Consider the following 11,755-nt stretch of genomic DNA (forward strand, 5'->3'; position numbering starts at 1 on the left):
ACAATTGCTTTCAACCAGGTGTCTGTCATGATTTAGTGCTAGCATCAAAGCATATTAGTTATGATGAGATGAGTGTTTATATACTCACAGAATAACCCTTTAAAAATTATTCATTTCCAAAAATTTCAGTTCCATCAAAACTGCATTGACAAACAAATGTCTGTAGTTTGTCTCAGTCATTGTTTTAATCTGCATCTCACCTCGATGTCCATTTTGTGCGGACAGACCACTCATGAACTCACTGTTCAGTGATTACCATCTAGTGGTTGACAGCGTTGTCCCACACAATTGCAATTTTAATAATCAGTATAACACAAAGCAGAATACTTCGAGTGTTTTAATAGGATGAATCATTCCTAATCAGTATTTTATTCCTTCTGGGTACCATATTTGCATTTTAGCTAGGAGATGTGGAGATGGTGCCTTATCCCAGTATTTCTGAAGTGATTTCTCAAAAATCACCAGTCCTTAACAGTACTTGAAAAACGAGGGGGCTTCTCTGGTTAAAGCAGCTTATGAAGCAAAATCTAAATCCCCTCTTAAGGAACAACCAAAAAGCACCTTATCAGTTTATCAAAAGACTAGAGAGTATTCTAGTGAAGAAAATTGCTGAACTTTGTTTAAATTGGTGTATCTCAAACTTTGCCCTGGAAATACCAATTTCCCTTACTTAGGGATGTGAAACTGCATTGGGAAATGTTGCCATAACTAAAAGAAACTCGGAAGTTGCAAGTTTCAGTCACCAGTTCTGGCTCTTAGCTGTGATGGCATGGCACTTAGCATCATGCTCTCAAAAGGATGCCTTCTAATGTTCTCTCTTATTTGTGAGTAAAAGTCTTCGTTGTATCTAAGTAGAAATGGCTCCTGGGTTGTATCAAATGTCATTTCATCATCTCTTCCTACAATTGTATAGACTGACTTTGTTACTGTGATAATTTATGATGACAGATTCTTTGACTTCTTCCCATTCCTGGATATGCCCAGATTAGTCATTGATGTATTCTTTTCTGTTTTTTGGGGATGCACTGCTTGATTTCATTTGCTGTTATTTTATTTAGAGTTTTTACATCTCATGAGTGAGACTGTATAATAGTTTTCTTTTTAAATATATTTCTGTTTGTTTTTGCATTGCAATTGCCTGTTTTTAAAATTGGATGACTGTATTGGGTTGTTTTGTTTTGAATTAGAGATCCTTAATCACTTTTCTAGTTCCATATGTTGCTTTTCTTGTCTTTGAATTCCTACTTTGGACACCACAAATTCACTGTGTGCCCAGCACAATTTCTTTAAGGAGCCTTCATAGTCCTGTAGTCCCAGCTAAGATCCATATAAAAGGAACGTTCCAACACAGCCCTTCACTGAAAATCCTTCCTTCCGTGTTCTTGGGAATACTGTATTGGGAGGTTGGAGCTCCTTATAGGACTGTTACGATCATGCGTGTACATGTCTTACAGAGCACACGTGTACTCTGTAGATACTGCACACCATGTACTTTCTGTATATTCTGGACGTGGAATTGCTTGGGTTTGGTCCTGAGTATGTCTGTGTTCAACTTTAGTAAGTTCAGTTCTTCTAAATAGATTTCCAAACAAATGTACTGACTGGCACTCCACCAGCAGCGTATGAGTGTTCTTTCTCCATATCCTTGACAATACTTAGCATCATGAGTTAAAAAATTTTTTTCTTTTTTGCTACTCTGGTGGGTATATAGTGGTACCCGATTGCCATCACTGTGGTTTACATTTCCACTTTTTCTGATTGTTGGCGTTTTGGATATTCTTGCAATCTCTCTCCACTCCTTGCTCCTGACACTGGATGCATTAGGTGCGTCTCGCTTCACAAAGCATCTGTACAACCTGTAGGACAACACTTAACACCCAGGCCATGGCTCTGTGTGTGTTTGTGTGTGTGTATGTTCATCCCCCAGCAGACAGTGAGCTGGTTGATGGCTGTGATGAAATCGGCTTCATCTCGGTATCTCCAGCTCCCGGTATGAACTATGACCCGTAGATGTTAGACACAGGATACAAACTGACTGAAGCAATGAGAAACTATATGGAGTCAGATAACAGGTTTACAGAAGGACAGCGGGCTCCAGAGATTTTTGACTCATCAGCAAAATGAAATGTACAGAGAGATTCTCTTCCATTTTTCACTCTGCATTTCCTGGTGTTGGTTGGTACCATGATAGGTTGCTAGACGTTCTATGCTGACATGACAACATCCAGAGGAAAAAGAGAGATCATTTCCTGTGACTCTCTCTTAGGAGCAAGGAAGCATTGCCCATTAGCCAAGAGTGTACGTGTGCTCTTGCATTAATTGCTAAAATGGGTTATGCATAATTTCTGAAATAATTACTGGTTTTATTTTAAATTAGTCACAGACTTTCTAACATTTCATTTAAATAAGAATTCTAGCAGACTCATAAATTTCATTAACTTTTCATGCATGTATGAAGAAAGAACCAGAATAAAGTAGATCATTTATTTTAACAAAAATTTTACAAATATGTATACATTTCATAAAACATGACAATTTAAATGTATGTATAATTAAGACCACAAACATAATTACAGACCATTGAGAGGTTAATGTTTATTTAAAAAAGACAGCAAAAATTCTGAAGTATTAAAGTCTATATATTTAGTGAGAACAGTTACTAGGAGTTTTTTATTATCTGATTTTTGGGAGCTGTGGGGAACAGGGGAAATATTATTGGTCTAACCTTGTAAGTATTTTTTCCTCCCAGAGTCAGAGGAGCCTACTCTTTTAAGTTTAATTCCTGGAATTCTGTTAGCCTCAAGACTAAAGATGGCCAAAATTTACAATGAGGAAATGAACAAAGGTGTAGTTGGAATTTGGGGAGATATATTTATTCAGTTCGTTTTCATAGCACGTGCACACGTAGTACTAAATTCAAAAGAAAAAAGTGTTATTCTCTCTGCTTTCCTCAAACATCTTCAGAGATAACTACTGAAAAACTAGGTTTTTCAGCCTCTTCCATATTTTTGGGCAGACGTTCTATGTAAATAGAGTATATTGCCTCAAGGTAGACATTCAAGATTTAAAAGTATTCCTTTAATGCTTCATAATATAGCGTCAGCTGTATACCAGTATTATGGATTTCACTAATAAAAATTTGGGTTCAATTTACCTTTATTATACTTGAGTGTTTACTGTGGAAGAAAGGGTCTACATCATCTTTGGCCACAATTTTTAAATATCCACTCTGGACCGGTCGCCCTCTGTGCCTGGTGCACAAGAGAGACTGTGGCCTTACCCATCACCATCATTAGGGATTCTCTTCACGTCTCTCCTATATTGAATTTCCAGTTTTCTACTCGCTCACCTGATGGAAAGCCTCCAGTTGCTTTCTTAGAAGGGGTGATTGTGAAATACTTCACGTGGTTAAAAAGGTTATTCTACCCTTCTGTTTCTGGTGTCTCTTTATTTTGGCCAGCAAGTTCCCAGGCATCTTATTTTCATGGCGGATGGCAGAAGCACAAAAGGCTGGGCTAAAGTGTCTTTAAAGTCTATACACCCATTCTAATTAGTCCATATTCTGTTGATTAGACAAGTCATATGGCCAAGCGCAACATTAATGGGGCAGGGGTGAGCCATGCCAAGGACAGACAGTAAGGCAAGAATTAGACACATACTAGCAGCTACCAGACTTAGACCAACACTGCTGGCATCAATGTGAGTCAACACAACCCATTATGCGGATGACTGAGCAACAGTTGATTTCAGAGATGATAATTTATCCCTATGATGGTAATCGATAAAAAATATAAACTTTTCCTATAAACATGTTCATAGTTGTTAGATGAATTTATAAATTTACATGTATTTCTTATACATATAAAAATAGTGAAAAAGTTCGGCAAATTATTCTACATTATATAGTTTAAAGTGAGTCTCATGATGACTTGTGGTAGAATGATTCAAATCACCATGTGATATGTCTGCTTATGAATAATTGTGGAGAAAATTACAGAAAAAAGGGAAAAAATGTGATAGAACTCTGTATGTTAAGATGCTTTTTAATATCGAAGTTAAAGACATCTCTTCTTCCTACAAACTTCCTGAAAATGACCCCACCGTGTGAGCACAATTTGAGGAAGAAACAAAAGGTCTGAACAGACAAGTGGGTGTTCTGGGGCTGGCTCCCAACAGGGAACTCCTTCAAATGACTATTCTCTTGACCACAACGCTGGATAGCGAGGTGCCCTAACAGAAGACTGTGCAGAATCCCGCCGGCAGCCTTTGAAAAGATGGAGGCTGTCGGAGGTCATGGAGAGGAGCTGACTGCTGGTTGACCTGAGAGCTCGCCCCGGGCAACCGGAGGCCCCTTCCCCACTCATCCCCACCCTCCTCCTTGGCATGTACGTTCTGCCCACTGTTCCTGCGCTAGCAGCCATGCCTAGGACACAGGCTTGAGAGAATAATGTGGTGCTGAGACCATCCGGACTGGGTATGTGGCTAAACCCAGTTAAGGCCTCTGTATAAACTTTTAAGTCTCTGGCGGGTGGTCCAGAGATGACTCACTTGCAGCTGCCCAAGACAGGCTTCCTATGTAAGTTCCCTTGCTTATTAAACCTGCCACCTACCAAACCGGAGTGGTCTGCGTCTTCCTTTACTCTCCTTGCTCTCTCTGCGCGGGGAGGGGTAGGGGCGGTTTCGAATTTCACCCGGGAACTCCTGAGATTGCAAACCACCACCAAGAAGGGAAAGCGCTTGGAGACAGAGAGGAACTGGAGGAGGGTCAGAGCTGTGGGAGCATCGCTGCTGGGTGTGAGCCCCATCTCCTCTTCCGTGAAAGCTTGGTTCTGATTTAAATATCATTTGGCTGGACCTCCTCCCCTGAGTTCCCTCAGCCACCCTCTGGGGGGGTCACTTAGTCTAGACGGCATGATGCTGAGCCCCTGCATGTCTGAGATTTCTCTTTTGCTCTTCTATTAGTCTGGGTTCTCCAGAGAAACAGAACCAATAGGAGCTATCTATATCTATGTAGAAATATAAATTTAGATATAGATAATATATACATACGTGTATAGATACAAATATGTACATATAGATAGACTTATCGTAAGGAATTGCTCACACAGTTATGGAGGCCAGGAAGTCCTCAGATCTGCAGTTGACAACCTGGAGAGCAGGATAACCGATGGTCTATCCTAGTCCAAGTTTGAAGGCCTGAGAACCAGGAGAGCTGGTCTAAGTTCCAGTTGGAGTCTGAGTCCAAAGGCAGGAGAAGACTGATGGCCAGCTCAAAGGCAGGCAGAGGGAAAGCATGCTTTCCTGCTCAGCCTTTTTATTCTATTCAGGCCTTCGATGGCCAGGGTGAGGCCAACTCACACTGCGGAGGGCAAATCTCCGTTAGTCAGTGCACTGATGCAAATGTCAGTCTCCCCCGACGCACCCCTACGCACACACCCAGAATTAGCGGTTAACCAAATTTCTGGGCACCTGTGGCCCAGTCAAGCTGACACATGAAATGAACCATCACAGCTCTCATATGACAGGGTATCTTGGCCAGAGCACTAGATACTGTCAGTGTCCCACCCAACGATCACTGCCAGTTCTATTCCAGCAACAACACGCCTATCCCAAGGAGGGTGGCTGAGTCAATTATGTTTACACTCTCCTGTGTCAGGCATAGCACTAGATACAGATTCACATCATTACCTAATTTAAATCTAGCAACAAAACCCTGTGCATGTGGGACTCATGTCACCATTATACCAATGAAGAAAAAGAAAGCTTAGGCAAGTTAAACAACTTGGCCAAGGCCCATGAGCTTCTAGGGGGTGACGTGGATTTGAACGAAACGGCTGTGTTTCACGGCTTACTCACTCAACATGACACAAACATGAAAGAAGGAATTGTTACCTACTTAGGAGTGAAGAAACCTCAATTTCGAAAGTTTTATCAACTCGTGAGAATTAGCCAGTGTCCAGTATCAAATGTGCCTTTAAAAATACTGGGTATATATTAGACATTTATACTTTAGGGCATATCTTTAATTTTTACAAAATTGGGGAGACCTCAAATTTTTGCAAGTAACCTGTTTTCCTCATTTCTTAAAAACCTTATAAATATTAGTCATGATACTTCTACATAATTATTATTAATGCCTACCAATTTTTCCATTTTATCTATACATAATTGTTGTTGTTGATTGTTTCCAAACTTTGTTAATTTTGTTAAATTTGTTAACAATTTTCCACTTAATTCACTTTTAACTTTGCTCAAGGAGGTACTGAAATGGAAGTTTTTCTATTTTCATAGATACGTTTTCATAGATACGTTATGTTTTCTACTTGGATGTCATGTACCCACATCAAGGATTAAATGGCCTTCATTTATATTTTATAAAGATATGGGTAGTCTATGTTTCCTTCATCATTTTTCTTATTGTGGTAAAATATGTAACATAAGATTTACGGTTTTAATGATTTTTAAGTGTACAATTCAGTAGCACGAAGTACATTCACATTGTTGCACAACCACTATCCATCTCCAGAACTTTCTCATTATCCCAAACTGAAACTCTGTACCTATTAAACATCTCCCCATCCCTTGGCCTCTGCCCCCCCCCCCCCCCCCCAGCCCCTGGGAACCACTATTCCACTTTCTGTCTCTATGAATTTGACAATTCTAGGCACCCCATGTAAGTGGAAGCATGCAATATTTGTCATTTTGTGTCTGGTTTATTTCACTTAGCATAATGTGGTCAAAGCTTCCATATTATAGAACGTATCAAAAACGTATTCCTTTTTAAAGTTGGAATAATATTCCACAATATGTATAAACTAATTTTGTTTATCCATTCATCTATTGTGGACATTTGGATTTTTTCTACCTTTGGCTATTGTGATACAATGTTGCTATGAACATTGGAGTACAAATATTTGTTCAAGTCCCTGCTTTCAAATCGTTTTTTTTCTTTTTTGCTGAGGAAGATTAACCCTGAGCTAACATCTGCTGCCAAACTTCCTCTACTTTTTTATATGTGGGTCACCGCCACAGCATGGCTGACAAGTAGTGTAGGTCAGTGCCCAGGATCTGAACCCGCAAACCTGGGCCGCTGAAATGGAATGCTCCAAACTTAACTATTATGCCATGGGGCTGGCCCCCCTGATTTCTATTCTTTTGGGCATATACCTGGAAGTGGAATTGTTGGATCACATGGTAATTTTATGTTTACATTTTTGAGGAATCACCATATTGTTTTTCACAGCAGCTGCACCATTTTACATTCCTACCAGGAATGTACAAGCACTGCAATTTCTCCACATCCTCAACAATGCTTTTTATCTTTTTATTTTTTTCAGCCATCAAAATGGGTATGTAGTAGTATTTAATTGTGGTTTTGATTTGCATTTCCCTAACGATTAATGATGTTGATCATTTTTCATGTGCTCATTGACCATATGTATATCTCCCTGGGAGAAATGTCTATTCAATTCCTTTGTTCATTTTTAAATTATGTTGTTTTTTATTGTTGTTGAGTTTTAGGTATTCTTTACATCTTTTGGATATTAACCTCATCAGATAAAAAATCTGAAATATTTTCTCCCTTTCAAAGGGCCGCCTTTTCACTATGTTTATTGTGACCTTTGATGCACAAAGGTTTTTAATTTTGATGAAGTTCAATTGATCTATTTTTTCTTTTGTTTCCTGTGCTTTTGGTGTCATATCCAAGAAATCATTGCCAAATTCAATGTCACGAAGCTTTCCCCCATGTTTTCTTCTAAGAGTTTTATAGTATTAGCTCCTACTTTTAGGTCTTGGATCCATTTTGAGTTAATTTTTGTATATGGTGTGAGGTAAGGGTCTGACTTCATTCTTTTGCATGTGGATATCCAGTTTTTCCAGTTTTCAACCATTTGTTCTTTCCCCACTGAATGGTTTTGGCCCCCTTGTCAAAATCAATTGATGATACATGTTGAGTTTATTCATGGACTCTCAATTCTATTCCATTGATCTGTATGTCTATCCTTATGTCAGTAACAGAATTTTGAGGACAACAGCTTAGTAGTAAGTTTTGAAATCAAGATGTTTGACTTCTCTAACTTTGTCAATTTTAAAAAATAACCCATGTGCACTTTAGCACGTATTCAGTGCATGTTAAGTGCATGGCTTTTATAATAAAGTCAGTATGTTATCATTAAATCAGTATGTTCATCACACAATTTTTGTCTGCTTGCATTATCACTTACTGAGGATATGTTAAAGTCTCCCACTATGTGGACGGATGTGTCTATTTCTCCTTGTAGCTTCTGGCATCACTTTCTTCTCCAGGTTCATTCATTTTGTAACATCTTAGGGGAGCCCAGCATTACTGACTTTTCAGTTTTCTTTGTCCGTTTTGCCCCAAGGCAGATTTAATATTCTTAGATACTCAGCTATCTAAACATTTGACAGACTATCTATGAGCATTTGAAATAATAATTTTTCTATTTTACTGAGCATTTCCAGATACTTTGTAGGATTTTTGGTTATCTAGTGTGGCCCAAAGAGAAGTCTCCACATTATTTCATGAAGTCCTGCCAGATTGTTTTTGGTGCCTACCTACTTCAGCCTCCTGTACCATTGTTTCACAGCTCTTAGTTGCACTGCATTATGAGCATCTTCTTACTGGTCTACATTTCTAACTCAACAGGCAGATCTTTGAAGGCAGATACATTTTAGATTTGTCACTGGGTCCCAAGTAGAAGGGCTAGCTGTAGGACAAAAGAAAGTGCTTGGTCCCAGCATCCTGATGGGAAATGAATCAAAGAGACAAAGTTTGAGAGGTCATGATTGGAACTTATGCAAACTTAGTAGATGGTAGGCTGGTGGAAGAAGGAATTGAAATATTTGTTTCTGGGTTGAATGGGAGAAGGGCCAATTGTATGTCTACAGGAGGTAATTTGGGTCTGGGAGTTCACAGGAGTACCTATCCCAGGCCTTAGGAAACCTTCATCCTTACAGTGACATGGACATAAGCCTTTTATCTGGTTCTTTCTGTCAGGAATTCAGCTCAGGAAAGATCAAGGATGGACATCATGGTGTAGATCTCAATCCTCAGACTTCTCCATGGGTCTAGTTCCAATTCTACCTTTTCTAAGAGAAATTGTAAGCCCTCTCTGCAAACTCTAAATCAGAAATATGGCACCTGATAGGCTGGAGTTCTATCTTCACTCCTGAAAGAATGAAGGGTTCCCAAGGTTGGAGATAGCAGTCCAGACTTAAGCCCAAGTTTCAGAATGGAATTATCGTCAATTGGTCAGTTAGGAGATGCAAGACAGGATTGTTCCCTCACGGATTGTAGCTCCCCTTTCTCTACCTGCCTCAAAGCATCGCTCTATTTCAATCTTCCAAAGCCAAACCTGGGGGAACAGCTCCCATTTTAAAAGCCAAGTATAGCAGGGTTTGAAATTCCACTTACTTCTGCTAACACTCACTGCTTACGTGTCTCAAGCTTAGGAGCAACTTATTAAAGCTTCTGTCTTACAATATTCTATAAATTAACATGGCTGCTCTTCTTTCCCTACGGATGATCTCAAATAGCATCTCCTAATGCCTTTACCTCCAAAGTTCATGCAATTTTCAAAAGGTCATTTAGCACTTTTCTCATTCTACCAGAAACGCAGAAAAGTATGTCCTAGAAGGAAAATAAATGTGTCTCCCACTTGCAAGTACTCTGAATGTTTGATGAGGTGGGGATGAGTACTTACATGAGAACACTCATGAGAAATCTTTGCTCTGCTTTTGATTAAGATTGTTGGGTGTGATGTATATAGTATAGATGGCAACCTGGACGAATCAGTAAAGATTATGTTCATCTATGAGTAAGATAGACAGACCCAGAATGGCAGTGATTCAACCAAGAAAATTTTTCTGTCACATAAAATTCTGGAGGTGGGCAGTCTAAGCCTGGCATTGTAGCTCTGCTCCAAAGCCCTCCAAATCACATTATTCAAATCCAGGCAGAATGGACTCATGGAGGAAGAAAGAGAGAAAAGGGGATGAACCAGGTGCATTAAAGGAAGGTTCCCCCAAATTGCCACACAATTCCAGCTATCTCCAGTTGGCCCTAACTGAAGACCCATGGACCAATAAGGCGGAGGAAGACGATCATGATCCTGAGTGCCACATAAGCAAGTAAAAAAGTGATGATTTTTTTTTTATTATGGAGGAAAGGGAGGTGAATATTGGGGGTAATTAGCAGACTTGGCCCCTAATTCAAATACCAATCTTGGAATGCAACTTCCTGGACATCAGTACTGGCACAAAAGATTCTAGTAGGCTGGACTTAAATAACTGAACTGGGAGCTGACAGGAACACTCAGTGCTTGATAATCTTTCTGGAATTTTTGGTCTCTCACGTCCCATTAGTCTTCACATCCTGCTAATTGTACTTAACATATGAAAAACATTTGACCTTTTTCTACCATCACAGCTGTAGTGAATCTTTCTTATGTCCAATCTGGATTATTGCAGTACCTGGTAATATTGGGCAGACACCTTGCAGTCAGTGTCTTCTGATGCTCCTTCCATTCCCCCCTACATCTAGTATATTCTGTATGGCCACCAGATCGAACTTCCTAAGACACAAGGCTAGTGTGACTGAGGACTTAACTTTTGAATTTTATCTAATTTTAATTAATTGAAATTTAAAAAGCTGAAGCAGTGTAAAATATTTTCCCATTACTGACCACTTTATTGCTTTGGTAGGACTACATTTCACTTTAACCACTGTGTTGCATAGTATTATTTTTGTGTTAGAGCGTACACGTTGTGTGTATATGTTATTTCTAGCATTATACATAAACACATCATTGATCTAGTTGATGTCAAGAAACTGATGTGTTTATTTGCATATTTTCTGAAGATGAGTTACAGTGATATGAAAGAAGTAATAATTGTTAATTAAATTTAAATGCTACTTTAATTATAATTAAATTATTATTCTAGGTTTAAAAATAAGTATGTACAAATTTTTTTTTTTTGAGGAAGATTAGCCCTGAGCTAACATCTACTGCCAATCCTCTTCTTTTTGCTGAGGAAGACTGGCCCTGAGTTAACATTCGTGCCCATCTTCCTCTACTTTATATGTGGAACACCTACCACAGCATGGCTTGCCAAGTGGTGCCATGTCCGCACCCGGGATCCGAACCAGCAAACCCCAGGCTGCTGAAGCAGAAGGCGTGCACTTAACCACTGTGCCACTGGGCCGGCCCCCAAATTTTTAAACTTAAAATGAAAGTATATTAATGATGCCCAATCAAGTGGAGACCAATGCCATGGCCAGAACAGTGAAAAAAAAAGAGACTGGAAAAAGATGTACTGTGAATTTCACAATGAACGCCAACTGTAATTGCTGTGACAGAGCAAAACAAAAAAGCTGTTTGCACAATAAATTAAAAAAAAAACAAAAAAGAAATCAAATTTTAGATGGAGAGATAGAAAGATAAATTATTAGTTTACTTATAGAAAATTTTTTAGGATATTATGAAAAAAGACTAAATTATAGTTTATAAAAAGTGAAAAATATCTTCAATTAAGCCACCAAACAATTGCTCATAGAAGATCTTTCTAACAATATCAAGGAGCAATTAACTCAAGATTAGAAAGGCTACACATACTCTTCTTCAGCTTTAGATGAGTTGTGCAATATGAGACACTGCCCAATTCATACTGTGGGTACATTTTGTCTCAAAAGACTTTAAAATCAAGAAGAAATGTTGTCAATTTGCACCCTACA

This window comes from Equus asinus, chromosome 26, assembly GCF_041296235.1.
Source record: "Equus asinus isolate D_3611 breed Donkey chromosome 26, EquAss-T2T_v2, whole genome shotgun sequence".
NCBI lineage: Eukaryota > Metazoa > Chordata > Mammalia > Perissodactyla > Equidae > Equus > Equus asinus.